This window comes from Pholcus phalangioides, unplaced genomic scaffold (assembly GCF_987345545.1).
Source record: "Pholcus phalangioides strain wild (caught in Gottingen) unplaced genomic scaffold, Ppha-v1.0 ptg000003l_1, whole genome shotgun sequence".
Classification (NCBI taxonomy): domain Eukaryota; kingdom Metazoa; phylum Arthropoda; class Arachnida; order Araneae; family Pholcidae; genus Pholcus; species Pholcus phalangioides.
The window spans coordinates 9,960,409-9,973,180 of record NW_028301596.1 but is presented as its reverse complement, the minus strand read 5'-3'; the positions used below and the strand labels follow the sequence as shown (position 1 = coordinate 9,973,180).

General features: G+C 37.5%; 1 protein-coding gene across 10 annotated transcripts in view; it reads left to right on the top strand.

Moving 5' to 3' along the window:
• The window catches only part of LOC149088024 (sodium channel protein para-like), a 270,116-nt gene that overhangs the window by 147,662 nt on the left and 109,682 nt on the right, over positions 1-12,772 (top strand). For all 10 annotated transcript variants that reach the window (XM_089243934.1, XM_089243917.1, XM_089243900.1 and 7 more), the window contains one exon: positions 9,245-9,460. The gene's annotated coding sequence lies outside the window, so the exon portion shown is untranslated. The remainder of the gene's footprint in view (positions 1-9,244; positions 9,461-12,772) is intronic.

The window sequence follows — 12,772 nt, the reverse complement described above, 5'->3', positions numbered from 1 at the left end:
ATTCATTAAAAAACATGGTTCAAGAAGTTAAAACGCTCTACCAGAATGTGTTTCAAGGAAATAAAGGAACCATTATTATTCTTACTGCATAGCAGTAATTAGTACAGCATTGCACTGCAAATGTACTTGCATTGTAGTTAATTCACCGATAAGAAGATTTGAGAAAAAAGAAAATAACGCACAAAGATATCTATAAGATTACAAAGAAATTCGTTGAAATTCCTATTTGAAAACCGGTCGAAAATTCGTTATAAGCGTACTTTGCTGAAATCGGTGTTCGTTGTAAGCGATCAAAATAGTATGGCTAAGCAATACGAAATTCACGGGACATAGAAAAACTTCTTTATACGTGAAATTTCGTAATATCCGTGCTCGTTATAAAAGCGAGCCCGACTGCATCGCATTTCAATTTACCAGACTGCAGCGCTATCTGTCGCAGAAATTTCTAACGAATTTTCGAATGGTCGGAATGAAAATTTACTGTTTCCCGAGCACAATGCATTCCCGAGCCATGGCGCATTTTTTTTTTACCGCTTCCTCCTTATTTTTCCAAAATTGTCTTGGGCCCCAATTTTGGAACTAACTGTTTTCACAGCTGGAATTCGTCCAAAAGTTCTCCACATTTTTTAATAGGACTGTATTTTTAAGGAAATGTTCAAATACAGTATTAAAAGAAAAAAGATTTAACTTTAAAAAGGAAAAAAAAGGAAAAAAATTCTTTTTTTTTTAAATTTAAATTTATATTTTGTTATGACATAACCCCTCATACTGTCATTTTTACGGTATTTTTCCTTCAATTAATTAATATTTCCCATTCCCAAAAACAAAATGTTACATGCTTAAAGACTTAATACATTAAAGTATCAAAATTACGAAAAAAAATAATAATTTAATTTAAAAAAAAAAACAAAAATAAAATGGAATTCATTAAATGGTGAACTCACAAAATATCCAAGAGCTTATAAAGAATTCGCCGATCTAATAATATGTAAATTATGCTTCTGCTAATGGCAGACCACGGGAATCTTTTTCACATGTTATTTTTAGCTGTTTTCGTTATATATATGTACAATTTTTTAAATATTAATTTTATTTTTGTTATTTTTCATCCTCTTGGGAATGGATCTTAGAAGAAACAGAGCGTAAATTTCGAGAGATTGATATTTTAAAAATGCCCAAAGAAGAGTTTATTGCCTTTTAATTAGTTTTAGTCTAGTCTTGTTCAATGTGAAATAGGAGGAGATATGACATCATTTTCTTAATAATCTGATACATTAGGATAAAATTATATTTTGAAAATATTTGAAATCGTTTGGAATCTAATTTTGATTTTTTTTTTTTTTTGCAATTTATCTTCCTCACGACGTTTAACCACGGAAAATTTTCTATTCTGTAGAGAAGAGGCACTTTACGTGGAATAGTTATGTTAAGGTAAATGTGGCAGTTATTATGTGAGGTTATCATGCATATTTTCCTATAGTCTTTTGGTAGGTTTGATACGTTTGTCACTTTTTTACTCGAGAATATACTTAACACTCAAGCGTCGTCGGAAAATTTGAGGAAAATTTAAAAAAAATTATCACTCACCGGAGATTATGCGTAATAACCAAGTGTCGTCGGTAAATTTGATAAATACTCAAATTTATCGGTTTATCTGTGATTGTGTATATAATACCTTGGGTTTTTTTGGGTTTTTTTTTGGTGAATTTCATCAATATGAAAAAAATTCCAAACCAGTCTAGCATGTGCGGTGAATTTAGTCGGAGCCCCGATATTATGACAACAAATTTTACGATCGTACCCCGATATAATGATACAGTACAGGTATGAGTTATCATTTCATAGTACAGTAGATTCCCGTTTTAAGGAAACTTTTCCAATTCCCCAAATAAATTTACATAGGAACAATGTAAAAATCAGGAATTCTTTTGTAACGAAATTTCGTTATAACGAAGTGACTTCTCCGGTCTTCTGGAGTTTATAACGGAATTCAACTGTATATCATATATTACGATTTATTATGTTTACCAACGCCGCAACGCTAGGGTATTATGCATAATCACCAGTAAAAGTGATAAATTTTTAGTACCTTTTAAATTTACCAACGTCGCTCAAATACTATGCATAATCTCAGGTAAAAGTGATTACTTAAAGAAATTTATCAAATTTACCAGCGACGGTTGGGTACTACTCAAAATCACCCGTAAAAGTAATAAACTTAGGGAAATTCATCAAACTTACCAAAATGCTCAGTGATTATGCATAATAATCGGTTATATACATAATAGCCGGATTTATCACATTTATCGCGTGTAACAATTATTATATTGTATGCAAACCATGGCGTCATGACAATTCAGGATGCCACCGAAGTTCTTTTAAAATCAAGCGTGGATTTCGCGAGGTGTTTAAAATTTCAAAGGGCGCGGTGAGCATGAAAAGTTTGGGAATCCCTGTCTTGCTATTTCAGATGAAATTAATTTGCATAGGTGTTCTTCAACCACCCAGTCTGTGACATTTTCCTGCAGGTCCCACGAAATATTTCGACCAATCCATATAGCCACTGCATAATTTTAGATTTATTGAATATCATTTTACCGTCACTGTATTTGTTATTATTTCGGTCTTAGCCGTCAGAGGTTTGCGGATTATTCTTCCCGTATGTGAATAATTTTCCGGCCCGCAAAGTAGTATTTCTCGTCTTTATTGATTTTTTTGAAGGTCCTCAAAAATTATTCCTCCTATTTATATATTTTTCACCAATCCGCAAGTTATTTTCTCTCATTCATTCATTTTCGACGAAATTTAAATTATTTATGTCAATTAGTTACTTTTTGCCGGTCAGCAAAGTTCAGTTCTCTCCCATTTTCTCCCAAATTTCTCCCATTCCTGCCGGTTTGCTGCTGTAAAAAGGTTGAAGAACACTGATTCATATTATCTTGTCAATCCTAGGTAATGGACATTTATTTGACAATTATTTCGAGATATACTTAAGACATTGATGTGAACGAAGTTGCCATTGTAACCTCATGATATGACTCTACAATTCACACAAACATAATCTAAGGCCTCATCTCCAAACAATTAATATTGAACTGAATTTGAAATGAAGTGAAGCAACTATGTGTTGTCGATAGCCGTTGTGAAAGTTTGCTTTGTTTGGCTGTCCGTACATCCGCAAATTGAATCTCGAGTTGGGCCCTTATACCGAAAACGTTTAAATTGCTGAATTGAAAAACAAAAAATGGATGAGCAGGAGTTTAATCATTTTTATCAAGTTTCTTCAACATTTTTCATAAATAAATTTTTCATCTTTCGTTGATTTCGTGAGGAATATCCACGGCAAACAGACCGAAACTTGAGCAAAAGGCTACTTTTAATGTTCGTCATAGCTGGGTGATGATCAAGCTGAAGAAAATAACAAAATTGATATGAATTTTTTTAACTAGTCATGGGTGAAAAATTGGGGCTTTCCCCCTCCCACCCCCCTCTCGAGTCAGCGGGCATTGCCACTACGGGAAAGCTTGGTCCGAGAAGGTTGGCATCTATGTACTTGCATAACATGAAAATCCAAGCATTTATAATTTTCACTTAAAATTACGAAAGACAATCGGCCGTACCAGGAAGAAAACGAAACAAACAGAACTCTGACAACATTAATATGTTAGAGTCACGCATATACAAACACACACAATACGTTCCGGCATGTACCGATCTGCCAGAAATTCCGCTGAGAAATGTGTGCGAGGTGCATGTACGGTCAGGGGCGGATAGAGCACTTTGTTGGGAGAGGCGGTTTTACAAATCACTTAAAAAAAAAACAGGCTCGACAAGTTGTGACCATACGTCCCGCATGTTGTCCCGTATTTCCGTGACAGTTGTGTTTTTTCTGGGTTTTTTTTCCTCCATCCCGACATTTTTGAGAAATTTCTCGGTTTCACCAGTTTTGTAGTCGAAGTTTTCTTAAATTTGTTGTTTAATTTGGTTCCGAAAATTTCATGAATTATCGCATTTCGACATCCCCCATAGATCCACAGCTGTGCACGGCTAACTCTAGTGGTAGTAGTGGTATTAAATTATATACCAGTGAGAGTCAAAGCAACAAATTTCCTGTCCGAAACCCATTATACTGGAAACATAAATATTTCCGTTTCCTCAGCTTTTGTGTTTGTCCTTTTATTTAATCTTTTCCTCATCTTTTCGCATGTGATCAAATGCAATCTTACACCTAATTTTTTTTTCTTTTGAGGGGACTCAAACTTTGACCCCAATGGCAAAAAAGTAATCACGGCAGTATCACACTAAGGCGATCCTTCTGGGAAATGCGGATCCTTGCGTGGGAAATTACGGAACGGACGATCGATCAACTAGGACTGCGAGCTCTTTTAATCCCTTCGCTTACAGGTTATTGGCAAGAAATTCTGATTTTTCCTCTATTTGACGAATCGGCGGTAGATAAGTGCATGTAAGAGATTGGATAGAGCAGTGGTTCTTGACCGGAGCGAGGGGGGTGAGAGTAAAAAAAAAATTAACATGTTGACTGAGATTTTTCAGAAAATTTGAAATGGTGAGGAGAATTGAATTGACTTTTTGGAAAAATATGAATCATGCCACCGACATTTTCACACCTGAATCTTTAACTTTCCTTTTCTCGAAAATGTGTCATGCGAAATTCAAGTTGTAAAAGTTTCTTTTTGCCCAAAATATTCCGCAATTTGTTTACATTCGTACCTTGTGTTTGTTATTCGCATGCTGCGCTTGAACTTGATACTGTCGTAAACATACATGACTCAAGGAAAACGTCGAACATTTATCAAGTGCTAAAAATGAAAATTCATTAAATTTTTTCATCTCAAATTTTGAAAAACGTCCCAAAATATTTAAAATTTCAATCTAGTTTCTGAATAAATTTTGAAAAGTCAGAAGTAATAATAACCATGGACCAATAGAGAAAATGTATTCGGAATTCTAGAGTTATTTCTTTAATTTATTTCAGAATTGAATTATTTTTCTTTCATAAATTTCAAAACTATTTCTTTCATTGATACTAGATCTAGAATTAATCGTTTTTCATTGTTTTCAACCATTTTCTGAAAATGATGGGTGAGCCACGATGAAAGCTCCGAGGGCTATATATATATACGTTGAGGACGCCTGGCATATGGGGACTGTATAAAAAGTTATTATTTTTATGTATATACTACCCCTTAAATAAATCATTTCAAGTAAACGCACGTCACTTGAAAAAAAAATTAATTTTGACAGTATGTTTCAAAAGTCAATGGTTGCAGAGATATCCGCTGAGAAAACTATTTGGGAGATCCTGTATATGTATTTATTAGATTTCCATGAATTCGGAGAAATATTCCGATCAGAAATTACTCGGGTTTTACATACCTTATTTCCTAGAACTGGAAATTCCTGATGAAGAACTTCGCCGAAGGAATGCAATAAAATTCAATTTACAAGAAAGCAGCTAGTAGGGAAACCGTAATGTTTTTCCAAGACTGCGTTTTTCCAAGTAATATTCATGTTAGTTGATTGCTTTTAGTATTGAATCAACATTTGCTTCCATCTCAGAGAAGAATTCTCATCTGTTCGAGAGATTCGCTCTTGTTACTTTATCGTTCAAAATGGAATTTTCATATTTAAATGTCAATTTGGTATCTGAATAATAGAAATGACCTTCGTTCTTTTAGTGAAATTCCAAAAAGCCTTAGTGAGAACAGTTTTTTTCTCTAATTAATAAGTCTTCGTTTCTAACTAATTATAGCAATGGGGGATTCAAAACAAAATATTAACTTCTACAGTTAGACCTCGATATAACTTTCACCATTCTCGACGCCGACCCACCTATAACGTCAGTTTTTAAAGGTCCCTGCCAGAATATAGCAAATTGGGGCTGCTCGTTATTGTGAAATCGTTTTTATTTGGTCCCCAGGGGTGACGTTGAAAAATTGTTTGACTGTATTATGGGGGGGGGGGGGAGGAGGAATATAAAATCACCATGAAATGTATATAAAGTCATCCGACTTTTAATTTCTAAATGATTAACTGAAGAAAAAAAAAATTTTGGTTCCCCATTATCCTATGATAGTTATTATAATAAAAATCCTTTTTTTGCAATTTAAAATATCCATAATATATAAATGCATACCTCCCCCTCCTCCTAACCCGATCATGGCCATTGTCTCATGCTTTTTCTTGGAATACGTCTATAGTCCCGTTTACATAGGAAATGGGAAAAAAAAACGTGCTTGAAACCCTCATCAAGGATTTTCACCTAAACCCGTTTACATGAGCCGGCACTTTAACCCCACTTTATCGTCAGAGGGTGGTCGGCCGATTCAATTCCCCATGCAAAGAAATATAGGAAAGTATTTTACACTTCCCAAATTTCCCGCATCAAAGAAAGTGCAATTCCCGCTCCCCATTTCTTTCCCTATGAGAGAAAAAAGTCGTCAAGCGGGTGCCAGAATTCCAATGATACCGCAATATTGCATACATAAACGGGACTTATATGTGACGAGCTGCGCAGAAAACCATGCGCAAATGAAAAATAGACAAAATTCATCGGGCTTATATCCCCTAGACCAGAGTTCTTCAACGGCTGATCCGTAGACCGGTGCCGATGTACGAGAATTTTGAGAATTTCTCACAGATCAAAAAGTCTGCGAATCATTTCTCCGATTCGTTTTGCATCGATCCGCAAATCATTCCCTCTCTTTACTTAATCCCTCTATTTATTTAATTTTTTCCGGTCTGCAAATCATCAACAAAAAACTAATAATATTGGAATATTTCGCCAAGAAGTTTTAGCAAAATAGGTACCTACTGATAGCTCTTGTTAAGACACATTCAACACAATGCCTCGTTGACTGTGCTAACAAAAGCCAAAGCCTAAATCTACACACATACTGAGACGAAGAGATACGCGGTACCAGTATTGTGACTAGGAAGAAAAAAAAATCGCATGGGGGGAAGAAGAGATGTCCACACATAGTAAAGGAAGAGGAGGATAGAGGGAAAACAACAGGGGTGTTCTGAAATGTAAGGGTGTCGAGCGAGAAACAAACTTGTTTTCCCAAGTCACACACCCCGTGAAGTTGTGTCTTTCTCGAGACAAAGGATTGTCTCGCAACTCGAGTATGTGCAGTGTAGAACAAAACACACAATGCAAGTGTTTCCGTCGCTAATCTCTATTATACGCTCCCGTACCTCTTGGTCGCCCCACTATGTGCCCGGCTTAAAGAATTAAAAGAGCACGTGGAAGTCCAAAATTTATTAGGTCGCCTCAAATTTTCGTCAGTGTATACCTCTTTAAAATTTGTGCAAAAGGTAGTTTTAGTCATGTTTTTCTATACATAAGTATCACAGTACCTCTTAAGATAAAAGAGATAAAGGACATTTTGTCCCGAGCTCCATACCGCAGTCGTACTATCCAATCGAATGTCTCTATATGATTAAATAGTTTTAAATTATTTCGAGAAATAATCATGACGCCTATTCCTCCCCCCGTAATTCCACCTATAGCCAATCTACACATTACGGTAGGTACAATAGTTCTAGGTCCTCATTTGGATGGGAAAAGATCCATACGGAATCGAAATTTGAATTTAACAGGGTAGGAATTTAAATTTATCTACATAGAAATCTATCTAATATTTGCTAGATTTCACTGACATTGCAATGAATGTAAATATACCGAGGACTTAAATAACATAAATTTCCTTTTCTCAGACGCTCGAACAACGTCATAAATAAAAAATTATCGCATAACTTGCTCTAAGTGCGATGACAAGCAATCGTGTTTCTAATATAAAAGCCGTCATATTTTTAATGATTTCTTATGATATGAAGTCTCGGTTGTAACGACATCGACGATCCCTTGACATTTTTCGTTATGACCGAGGCGTCTCTTTGCAACTGACGTTGACGCTTAAAAGACTTGACGAAAAATTTCATCAGATGCAATCAAATTCTGTCTATGAAGTTGTCTTTCATTGAGATTAGGGGGGTAACCATATTTTATTCAGGGAAATACGGGAAATTGTCACCATAAATAGGGGCTATCGACAATTCTCACCAAAAATGTTGCGGATTGTCGGTGAAATTGCCAAATATTGAATACAAATGACTCTATGAAAATGCAGTGCTACAGCAAGTCTGCTAAAATGTATTTCGAGAGAAAAAAATAAAAATTGAAACATGGTGAATATTTGAGAGGAATATAGTTGGCCCCGCTTTTTCGGATAACGGATAAACGAGTACCCCGCTTAAACGGATAAGATCCTCCGGAACCAAAATTTCCCCCATAGAGGCAATGTTAAAGTTCCGCCACTTAATATGATAATTTTAACGACTTTTTCTTGCTTAATCTAATATTACGCTTCAATTGTAGTATTAAAGTTGTCTTCAATACGTACATTTGATTATTTTATTTCGGTCCTTGTTGAGCCAATAGAGGACGCTAACTTTCCTTGTGAAAAGTGAAATCTTAGGTATTGTGATCATTTTAACTGAATATAATTTTCATTTCATTTTCGAAGTCAGATTTATTCGAGAAGCTTCATTTATTTTGATCCTTCATAGTCTTCAAAATACAAACTATACTAACTATATCATATAAAAAATGACAATTGAATTTTATTGTGAGCTGGAATCGTTGATATCCGATTAAGCGGAGCCGACTGTATTTATATTTATAAGCATATTCATTTTAACACAATTTATAAGTTATCTAAATTAATGTCGTTGCTGATTCCAGTAAAAAAATACGAATCGAAATGAACTTCGCGTATCTTAAAGGAAATTCTCCCCATACGGCTTCGCCAACTTTTGTCAGGGGCGTCATGGTGAACTGGAAATATTGATATGTGTGTGCGTGCGCCTATTGATGCTTTGAAGTGGTTCTTTTGTGAATGCCCGGATATATGAATAGGGCAAGGGAGCTGCTGGTGACCAAAGTTTGAGAACCACTGTCTTAGGGAGAAAACCGTGAAGACAGGAAGCAAAAATTACGAAAACGTGACCTTATAATCCGAGGTCGTTGCGTTTTCCTCGACGTTATAAACGAGGTTTCTCTGTGAGAATCAGTCCAGACAGCACATTATTGACGTTTTCATCGAGGTGTCATTAAAACCGAGTTTTTTGGTCTTTTTTTCAATGCATAATGTTATGTTTATAAGATATCTGTATGTATAACGTAGGTACTTAACAAATTGTTTTTTTGTATCTTTTATAGGACGCCGTGTTTTCCGGTGCTCTGAATGTTCGTGTGCTGAGGCGGCGGACACCGCAACAGCAACGAGCACCAACAGCCTCAGTCCAGAACCGCCTCCTCCTTCGTCGGGCGACAACAAAGGGAGGACAACGTAGCATCGGTTTCGACCCTGTGTGCCATTGTGCCACCCACACACCCTCCATTTCCTTCCCCCCACGAATATTCCTGTTATCCGAAGTAAGTACAGACAGAATAATAATATCATTAGTTAATTAGACTTCCGACATTTTTTTTTTTTTTTTTGTCATTGAGAAATCTGGATGAAGATAAGCCCGTGCAACGAAAAGTGAATTTTATACCTGGTACGTGAACTGAAACTTTACTATTATATACCATACAACAGTGATTCCCAATCTGTCGTACACGTACTTACGAGAGTACGGAAATGCCTGTTCAACGCACGGGTAACGGTGGTGACTTGAGGTGTGGGGCCAATGATGCTCTGGTCCCTAAATCAATTAGGGTACAAAATTATTGAAGAATAATAATAATATATAATATAATATACTCATTCAGTCTGAATATTCATTAGAGACGGATTTATGGCTTTGCCGGCCTTCTGCCATTCAAATCTATTTTTCTTGACCATTCGTTCCTCATATCTGCTGCCCTCCGAACTGACCCCACTGAGCCCATTTATCATCCCCCCCCCCCCACCTGTAATCAGGGATTTACATCCCCTCTGTCTCCAAGTCATTTTTTTATGCCCCCCACATGCTTGCATACTATACAAATCCCTCTTATGATTACTCACTGACTTAGTTACTCGCTCTCTAGGTCACTCTTTTGTCATTCGCATGTTTGCACATTGTTTAGGTCACTCATGTGCTTCAACTCTCTTGAGGGTGAAGAAAGCTTCTTTTGCCACTCACGACCTGATTTCTCTCTTGCTAAGTGTCACTCTTCTGTTCTTCACATACTTACACACCTGGGTCTCAACTGGGGGGGGGGGGGGGTTGAGTGGCAGGTGCGTCTGGTGCTCTGGGTTCTGGACAAAAAGGGGGGGGGCTCAAATTGCACTCTTTAAGCTCTTTTGCGGCCCAGTGCGCACTGTTTTCGTCCCTCTCCCACTTGCTGACTCTCTAGGTCACTTTTTTGGTCGCTCACTGATCTGATCCTTTGCTCTCTTGGCAGAGGTAGAATTATGGTTTTTTTCGCCAGCCTTCTCCAATTCTACTCTAATTTTCTTGACCGCTCATTTGTCAAATTTGCCGCCCCTCCATGATTTCCGGCCTGGGGTATAGCCCGCTTAGCCCTCATCCCTGCAAATACCCTCTAATATTCTCTCTCTCTCTCTCTCATTACTTTTATCTCTTAGAAAATTTCCCAGAAATAATACAGTCTCTGTAAGTAGATTCCGAATGAGAGGATAAACCGTTACAGTGGATAAGTTTTTCTAGCCCCGCTAATTTCCATAATTAGCAAAAAAAAACGTTTCCATTCATGAGCATAGGGAAAAAAATTAAAATGAGTGTGAATCGATTTGTAGTGGATAAATCCGTAATTTCCAAGTACGATGTAGCTTGCATTTCCTAAATGGGTACTGAATTTTTCTGCTCCTTTTGTTCTTTTCCATTTTGCATAACATGTGCAGAAAACGTGTTTGAAAAAACGTACATGTAGGGCTCACTACATTTTTGTGTAATTTTATTATTGAGTACCTAACAAAAACGGAAGCACAAGTAAAATTAAGCTATTTCACTACGAATTTCATAACTGAATTATGTATGAACCATTTTAGTGAATACTGAGCTTTCTGACCCGACAGAGCATCCACGTCAGGTACATGTACTCACTCACGCTATGCGTTGTTCTTCAGCCATTTGCTCAGCTCTCGTATGTGAATGGAATGACTTGTGGATGACAAGTTGCAGTTGGTTTTCTCGGTTACCAACTTCGAGACGCAAATGCGAGCCGATCTCCCCGTAAAAAATCTCGCCGCAGAGAGCAATAGAGCAATAGGCCTACAAACGGAACAAATATTCAATCATTACACTTCACTCACTTCACCTCTGAAATATAGATGGCAGCACTGAACAAATCAGACACAACACTAGATACGCACTCAGACTGTTAGGTGCACACACTTACACTTCCGGCATAACCCTCTAGGTAGTGAATTTCCCATGGCGATAGACGTGAGTTGTGCTCGGTTTGAAAGAAAGGTACAGGTTGCACAATAATTTACGAGACGAAGAAAGAAAGTCGTACTTGTGATGACCGTCGACGGTCATCAAAGAGACTCGTTGCACTTCTTGGATTTTGCATAGTGAAGGCTGGCAACCGTTCTTCCAAGAAAAAAGAAGGGGAAAAGAAATATGTCAACCACATATTCATTTATTACTACACGCCCACAATCAAAGTTATTAACCACGTGCTTTAACAGATAAGGTATGACTGTGGATCCTTTTTTTTTTTTTTATCTTACAGTACTTTCTACCCGAATCTACAAAGGACAACTTCTAACCCTTAAGTGTTTCACAGCTTGTAGCTTACTTGCTTCAAGGATCCTTACTGCGATCAGGTTGCGCAAAACACGTTTATTGATACATTTCTGAAAATCAAGAGGAAGCAGAAGCGGATTTATATGGTTTTGCTGAACGAAAACTTCGCCGCTCTTCTCTTATTCTGTAGTCGAATTTTCTCTATAGGTCTTTGACCATCTGCTTATATCTCTTCGTTGAGCAGAGCAGCAAGTTATGTTCTGGATAGGAGGAGGAGTCAAATTTCTTGACCACTCATTCCTCGAACTCGCCGCTCCGTGCAATAACCCACTAAACCTCGTATAACTTCACCCCTATAAATACTCCTGTGACTAAATCACTCTTTTGATCACTCACATGGTAACATATTCTTTTGGTCGCTGACATGCTCACACATTTTCTAGGTCACTCTTTTAGTCACTCACACGTTTGTATGCGGCTTTCACCACTCACGTGCTTACACATGCTCTAGGTCAGTGTTTCTTAACCGCCGGGCCGCGGCACAGTACTGGGCCCTAACTCTAGTCACACCGGACCGTGTGAGTGTGATTCGCAGTTTCATTTACCCATTTATTTCTCGTTAACTGTGTGTATATGATCGGACCTTTCACTTACGCAAAAGAGATTTACCGGGCTGCGGGCTTCCAAAGGTTGAGAACCACTGCTCTAGGTCACTCTTTTGGTTGCTAACTGACCTGGTCTCTCGTTCTCTAGGTCACGCCCATGTTCGCACACGCTCTAGGTTATTCTTTTGGTCATTCAAAAGTTCATGCCTTCATCAGGGTCCCCAAGCTGTGATCTTTGGTCCCATTATAGTGAATTATTAGTTTGAATAAACAAAAATGATGAGAATTGTCTCATACCCCGGGCTGGATAACTTTCGACCCCACCCTTGCGGGGCCATGCACAAGCTTGCACACGCTCTAAGTCACTCTTTTGGTAATGTCTCTTGGTATGTGTGGGCATTCACACATGCGCGCCACTCATTCTCCATGTCGCTTTAAAT